Genomic DNA, 8,417 nt, shown 5'->3' on the forward strand with positions numbered 1-8,417 from the left:
ATATTACAGTGGCCAGTCTTAACAGTGTATGATATTCAGCTCGTCTTGATTTAATTATTTTATTTTGCAGAATACGAAAAGACCTCTGAGAAGCACGATTTTCTCAGAGGTCCCCCTGTAATACTAATCCCGTCCGAATAGGGCTTAAGTCACAGAAGACTTTTTTGCTAACTTTTCCGTGGCATTCTCACGGATTGGTTACTCAACTTGTCCTATTTTCTTACCATTGTCGCAAAATGCGGTGATCCGTTAGAACGCAACAAAAAAATGACATAACACTGTGAGATCATGTTGAGTGCTTCGGCCTTCCAGGGTAAGATTTGAATAGCCCTGCTCTACGATATTGTAATTATGGGATAAAAGTGTTGATAAACGATTGCTATGGAGAAAATTGGCTCCAATCTCAAAATCTCCAAGTTACAAGGGAAACAAACCCACACCTGTCTCTATGATGGTCTGATGTAAAAATATATTTGTTGCTACATGGTTGCTAGGGCACTCTGATTGGTTTCTAGGGAGTGTTGGACTTTAAGGCGTCCATCTGCATGTTCATAATTGGAGGAAAGACACGGTATTAAAATTAAGTTATTTATTGATCAGATATGAAAAAGTTTTACAGCGCTGGGTCATTTCAAGCAATGAACGACCAGCCCAAAAACTAACATGCATATTTATAAAATATATGACGTCGATCTTTCTTCTTAGAATCTCCACCCACAAAGGCCGTTCCCCTCGTACATCTGACTCCATCACCACCCAATTTTAGCCTGCAGAAGATAGACACACACAGCAAAAAAAACCCAAACTTTTCTCCGCTCATCCCTGAGGGCCATGCAGCCCGTAACTTCCTCCCCAGTACTCCTCCACTTCACATATGATTGACTTCACATAGAATATAATAATGCTTTCTTAAAACCAAATCATTAATAAAACATTCATTTAATCATAAAAAACATAAGCTGTAAAATGAAAGTGATTATTATGTAAAACACATTTCAATATCATGACATCATTTCATTATTCGTAAAATTGGTTATATGAATAAGGTACACATTAACTTCTTTAGATAGATAAACACATATTACATCTTTTACTGCAATACTACTTCTAAGCAAAACACTTTAATCATTATTAAAAAACATCTGTCAGGGAAGAAAACACACACACAAAGAACAAGCGCAGGAGATTCTGTTCTACAAGGTTGAGCTGCCATCCCCCCATTAGGTTATTCTGTATGCAACCTTCATTTCATTGGTTAATACACATTTATCAAAGACAACATCATATCTTTATTACATCAATTATTCAATGATTAATACTGATTAAGTAAGGAATATATTGCATATTTTATCCTGTGAATATTAAAGCATTAGTTAATACATAGTTGTCTGTTTGCTTTTCCTTTTTAAGCCTCTCTCTTTATCTTGACCTTTGCCACCTGCAAATTCCTCACTAATCCAACCACGACCTTGTAACTTTTGCAAACACAGAGGCTGCTTCCTCTCAGTAACTTTCCACTCTCTCAGACAAACACAAACAATATTTTACTTCAGCATACTATAATGATTATTGAAAACACTTCTAAATACAGTATTAATAAAACATATGACATTAAAATCCCACAGGAGTGAAATGGCATCCACCAATGATTAAACCACAAAAAAGAAAAAAGCCACAAAAATAATCATTTATGATGACTGTCATGATTTTCTAGTTTCGCAGTAGGTGTTGGTCTATTAAAAAGCTTATGAGAACTATAGGTCTCTCTAGATGATAAATAGCAGATTTCAAGCCAATTGGACAAATGCTCTAGAGGTTTGAAAAAGTAGGTTTACAATATGATTAAAAATGACAAACATGACGTATGTTTCCCTATGACATATGTGACCCTGGACCACAAAACCTGTCATAAGTTCCACTGGTATATTTGTAAAAAAAAGCAAAAAAACATCCCATGGGCCAAATTATAGATTTTTCTTTTATACCAAAAGTCATTAGTATATTAAGTAAAGATCATGTTCCATGAAGATATTTTTGTCATGAGTCTGGTTTTCTCTGTCTCTCTCTCTCTCTGTCACATACACATACACATACACACGCACTCACTCCCACACACCCCTTCATTGCTAGTTAGATAATTATTCTCCCTCTCTCTCCCCTCTCAACTGTTTGTCATTGCAATCTGCGCTCGCGCTGATTTGCTTTGACACCTGTTTCCACTCTGCCCTTAGCGTTTATCTGGTGGCTGTTTTGGCAGTCTAAGAATAACTCACCCGGTCTTGTCTTGTCCTGTCCAGTATTACCATATAGTACTTTTCGTGTTCTGCTGCATGTGATGCTGAGGAGAACCCTTCGTGCCTGAGTTATCTACCTCTGCGCTCCAGGCCAGCTCCAGGGAATTTTCTGTTTGGTTTTCCCAGATCGGGAGTCAAGTCTCTTTTGGTTTAAACCCAGTGCTGTGTGCTAAACTACAGACTGTCTTTGTTACTTTTTCATTAAAGACTTTATCCCTGTGATATCTGCCTTTTGGAATCTTCATTTGACATTAACAGAATAATCCGACCAAAGATATGGATTCAGCAGAGGATAAGTCTGTCCTTTCAGCAGTCGAGGTACAAGGGGCCATGCTTGGCAGGCATGAGGAGCAGCTGGCCGCCGCACATCAGGCTGTAGGGAGTCTTTCCGCCCAGGTGCCCGATCTGTCTGCCCGTTTACTCCACCTCCATCAGGAGGCAGCCGTGCCACCCAACCGACACCAGCCCGCGGAGCCCAGGGTTAACAACGCATCCTGTTATGCCGGTGAGCCCACTGAGTGCAGAGCTTTTCTTATCCAATGTGAGGTTGTCTTTTCTCTTCAGCCTCAGACGTATGCGGAGGATCGGGCTCGCGTTGCTTTTGTTTCTCGCCTCTACTAGTGGGTGGAACGATCCTGCCCTGGTCGCTCGCTTTCTGGAGGGTCTGAGTATGGAGCTCAGGGAGGAGATTTATGCTCGAGGCGCACCTGCTGAGCTCGACCCGCTGATCGACCTGGCTATCTGTCTGGACCGGTGTTTCGAGCAGAGAAGCCAAGCTCGTACTTCCCCCTCTGTCATTGACACATTTTCGACTGCTGCCCCTGCCCGTCACCCGGCTGACACTGAGCCCATGCAGTTGGGCAGCGTGCACATCTCTCCGGAGGAGCATCAGCACCGTATTATCAACCGCATCTGTCTCTACTATGGAACCACTGGGCATTTCGCCTCCAACTGCATTTTAAAAGCCAGGGCTCGCCAGTAGACGGAGGAGTACTGGTGAGCGCATCTGTTATCTCCTCTTCCCCCTGGTCCCGGACTATGATCTCTGCTATCCTCTGCTGGTTTGGGCACTCTGCTGCTGGCCTTGCTCTCATTGACTCGGGAGCCGAGGGCAATTTTGTTGATGAGGGGTGGGCTCGTCTAAACAAGATTCCACTGGTTGATTTGCCGGAGACTAATTCTGCATTCGCTCTAGATGGCAGAGAGCTCACCACTGTTTGCCGTGCTACCTGTCCGGTTAGTCTTATTGTTTCCGGTATTCACATTACATTTCTCGGTTCGGTCGTTTCTGCGGAGGGGATTCGTATGGATCCTGATAAGGTCCAGGCGGTTCTAAATTGGCCGGGTTCCGAGTCTCAAGTGGCGTTTCAGAGATTTCTGGGGTTTGCACATTTTTACCGGCGCTTTATTCAGGGTCTTAGCCAGGTAGCCACCCCCCTCACTGCCCTCACCTCATCCAAGACCCAGTTTTCTTGGTCTGAGGCAACTCAGTTTGCTTTCGATCGTCTTAAGAAACTTTACCTCCGCACCTATCCTGATCACGCCTGATCCTAAGTGTCAGTTTATTGTGGAGGTCGATGCCTCCAATATTGGGGTCGGAGCTGTCTTGTCGCAGCGCTTCCCCCAGGAAGATCGTATTTCAGGCTTGTTGGGCTTTATTTTTCGACCGTTTAGATTTCTTAATTTCATTTAGACCCGTCTCAAAGAATCGCAAGCCCGACGCTCTTTCCCGGCAGTTCGACCCTTCAGATGGAGTCCCGACCTCAACACTGTGTGGTCAGGGCAGCCGTCTGGGGGTTGAACGGCGGTTAAACAAGCATTTTCTCAGATCACAAGACCCCTTCACGCTCCTGTTATATGTACACGAAGCTGTCCGTCTAACAGTCCTTTGTTGGTGTCATACTTCTAAATTAGTCGCTCACCCTGGGGTGAGAGGTACGTTAGCCACGGTTTTATTTGAGGTCAGACTAAGCCCAGTAATAACCCTCCGGCGGGTCTCCTCAAACCCCTTCCTATTCCCACACGTCCCTGGTCTCATATTGCGATGGATTTTGTCACCGGCCTCCCCACCACGGCTGGGAATACAGTTATTCTCACCGTTTTTCTAAGGCTGCCCATTTTATTCCGCTTCCTAAATTACCATCTGCTCAGGAGACCGCTCAGATCATGGTGGATCACTTTTTTAAGATCCACAGTCTCCTCTTGGACATTGCGTCTGATAGGGGTCCACAATTTGCCTCTCAGTTTTGGAGGGAATTCTGTCGCCAGATTGGGGCTTCCCCCAGTTTGTCGTCAGGGTTCCACCCTCAGACCAATGGTCAGGCCGAGAAGACCAATCAGATTTTGGGGCGCATGTTGCGTAGTCTTACCGCTCAGAGTCCTGCGTCTTGGTGTGATCAGTTACCCTGGGCAGAATACGCTCATTATTCTATCCCTTCGTCCGCCACGGGGTTATCTCCGTTTGAGAGTTGCCTCGGTTACCAGCCACCTGTCACCACTATCTTGGTTGCTCTTTTACCACCGCTGTTTGTCGAAACATCCTCTGCACTCTCATCACCCGGCTCTTCTATCTGGTCCTCGGCCTACATGTTTTCCCTGAACCCTTTCCTCTACCCTACAAGTCCTGGCTCGCCCCCACAGTCTCCTGTGTCTGCCCCTTGCCTACCCAGGAACTCTGCTTTGTCCTCCTTTGTGCCCCCTGCCTCAGCCCTGCCACAGTTTGCCCCCTCTGGATCTGCCTCTCCCAAAACCCCCACTAAACCCACCCGGACTGCTCGCTCTCAATCAAGTCCTGCAACACCCAGCTTCAAGTGTCCTGACCCACCCAGCTCCACCCTGCATGGACCGCCCCCCATAAACATTTTTTAATGCCCTTGTGCTTGCTCTCTTGTGCTGGTTCGTTTTGATGCTATCCTGTTTCTAAGTTAAGTCATAGTAAATATTCATAGTCAAGTTTGTTCTCAAATTTAGTGTTTTGGTTTGTCAAGTCTGTCCTTTATTGTTTAACTTGTTTTACCCCCCTGTAGGTCTTAGTTTTGTGTCCCTTTACCCCCCAAATAATCCTTGTTTGTGTTCACTCTAAGCCTGCATCTGGGTTCCATCTTTCTTTCCTTTGGAGATCATGACAGATATAGTGTTATGAATAAATAATAATTAATATGCAATACTATGGGGTGGCATGTAACGAAAAACTGTCACTACATTATTTCTATCATCAGATGACCTTGAAATATGAAAACTACATTCTGAAAGCTTTCCGGTGATTTATAGTTTGTCATGATTTTTAGATTTAGAGTAGGGTTTTAGTGTTATATGTAAAAACAAATTTGGCCTACCTGTGGGCCCCTGACCTTTTACAAACTGACTCTCACTATGTCATTATTTTCCCCAAATGGTGATTAAATATGAAATCTACACTCTTTGATCTTTCCATAAAATATATAGTTTGTCAAAATTGTTTAGCTTTAGAACAGGGAAACATGTAATTTCTTTACCAAAATCGTGAAGATAAATGAAATCTACACTCTTAGAGCTTTCAAACAATATGTAGTTTGTCATGATCGGAAAAAAATTCCCATGCAAAACACTGAAGTAAATGTAGGCGTCCCGCTGGCGGGACAGTGACATTTTGCAGAATATAAATGTTTTGAGCCACACTCTCTTCAAAAAGTGAATCAATTACTCTCTCTCGCTACATAATTTATTTAATAAAACACTGTTGAAATATGTATTCTAGAGTTCTTAAACCTTTCCAATGATACATAGTTTTGTTGTGATAGATAAAAATGTACATGCGAAATATTAAAGTAAACGTAACGGCACAACTTAAAGGATTAGTCCATTTTCTTAAAAGAAAAATCCAGATAATTTACTCATCACCATGTCATCCAAAATGTTGATGTCTTTCTTTGTTCAGTCGAGAAGAAATTATGTTTTTTGAGGAAAACATTGCAGGATTTTTCTAACTTTAATAGAGCCCAACATTTAATACTTAACTCAACACTTAATAGTTTTTTTCAATGGAGTTTCAAAGACTAACAATCCCAAATGAGGCATAAGGGTCTTATCTAGTGAAACGATTGTTATTTTTGACAAGAAAAATAAAAAATATGTACTTTTAAAACACAACTTTTCGTCTAGGTCCGGTCCAGCGGACCTAACGTAAATGCCTAGTGACGTAGGGAGGTCACGTGTTTCATATATAAAACGCACATTTGCGGACCATTTTAAACAATAAACTGCCACAAAGACATTAATTAGTATCTGTTGACATACAACAACGTAGGAACGGTCCTCTTTCAGATACTTGTAAACACTGGGGCGGAGTTTCGCGTTCGTCCTCTGTGACCTCTTGACGTCAAGACGTGTTGCGTGGGGTCAGCTGGTGCATCACGACCGGATCTACATTTTTCTTGTCAAAAATGACAATCGTTTTGCTAGATAAGACCCTTATGCCTCGTTTGGGATTGTTTATAGTCCTTTGAAACTCCGTTGAAAAAAACTGTTAAGTATTGAGTTAAGTATTAAATGTTGGGCTCTATTAAAGTCCATTAAAATTAGAAAAATCCTGCAATGTTTTCCTCAAAAAACATATTTTCTTCTCGACTGAACAAAGAAAGACATCAACATTTTGGATGACATGGTGGTGAGTAAATTATCTGGATTTTTCTTTTAAGAAAAGGGACTAATCCTTTAACGGTTTAAGATAGTCAGGCTGGCTGGTCTTAGCGGCATTAAGCTTCTCGGGCTGGTTTTAGCTGTTTTAAGCTGGTCAGGATGGGAGATCAGCTAAAACCAGCCTGGCCAGGCTGGGAGACCAGCTAAAACCAGCTATTTCCATCTCAAACCAGACAACCAGCTTAGGCTGGTTTAAGATGTTTTTTTCAGCAAGGGTAGCAAAACATTTGCGCACCGGTTTGAATTTGAACTATTCCTTTCAAATAGGTAAATCGCTGGTCAATGCTAAAACAACAATAGAAACAAAATCACATACATTCTAATACAGTTCTGTAATCCAAATTTGAATGGTTTACAATACCATTTTGAATAATTACTTGTTTACCATTAAAATTATTACAAAATTCCTATGTGTAGTGTGTTTTGGGCCACTTTCCAGTAAGATTTAACAGTATTCTATTGGTTCCCATGCACCAGATAACATCCCACCAATAAAAACCAACACTTGACCAGCAGAAATGTACGGAAGCCGAGAGAGGCCATGCACTATTATTATTTTTGCTTGATTGTTTTCTCGTGATCACGACTTACTTTCTCGTGATCTCGAGATAACGAAGGTTGTTTTCTCGTGATCACGTCTTAACTTCTCGTTATCTCGTGATAACGAAAGTTGTTTTCTCGTGATCACGACTTAATTTTCTCGTGATCTCGAGAAAACGATCTCGTTATCCTGCCATGATAATCCAAATGTCATAATGTAATTTCCTGTTCATAATATTTATTCTATTTTGAAGTGGACTGCTATATATGCTGTATATGAGTTGGGGTCTTCGCCGTTACCACACTAATGTGTAGACTTAATATATAAATAAAGTTGGACGTTCATGTTCGTGAATTTAGGGACCATCTCTAAAGTAATACTGTACACGTTTCTATCGTCAATAGTATTTAACAGTTTATTTAAATAAATATCAACAATCTAAAAAGTGTGCATTAGCTGACAACCACATAAACACGTTGGTTTTGTGACTGTTTGTTGACTTTCAGTCATTCCATTTAAATGCTGTTAAAAGTAGAAACGTGTATTGAGTAACTTAAAGACGGTCCCTTAATTCACCACTGTAAAATTGTAAATATTGACAAATCTATTTCAGCTTGAGCGATCTCTGATCCAAGTAAAATCTCATTTGTTCATCCATGCTAATTTAGCAAAATATGCTTTTGCTGTTTACAAACAAAACAACACGTTCTATCGAGTACACGCAAGCTTTAATTACATCTCAAGAATACAACTTTTGTTATGTCGAGATCACGAGAGAACAACTTTTGTTGTCTCGAGATGGCGAGAGGTTGGGTCGTGATCACGAGAGGGCAAGCGGGCAAAAATGGTAGTGGTGCATGGCCTCTCTCGGCTTCCGTAGAAATGGGTCAGATCATTATACTTTC

Source organism: Misgurnus anguillicaudatus, chromosome 12 (assembly GCF_027580225.2).
Source record: "Misgurnus anguillicaudatus chromosome 12, ASM2758022v2, whole genome shotgun sequence".
Classification (NCBI taxonomy): domain Eukaryota; kingdom Metazoa; phylum Chordata; class Actinopteri; order Cypriniformes; family Cobitidae; genus Misgurnus; species Misgurnus anguillicaudatus.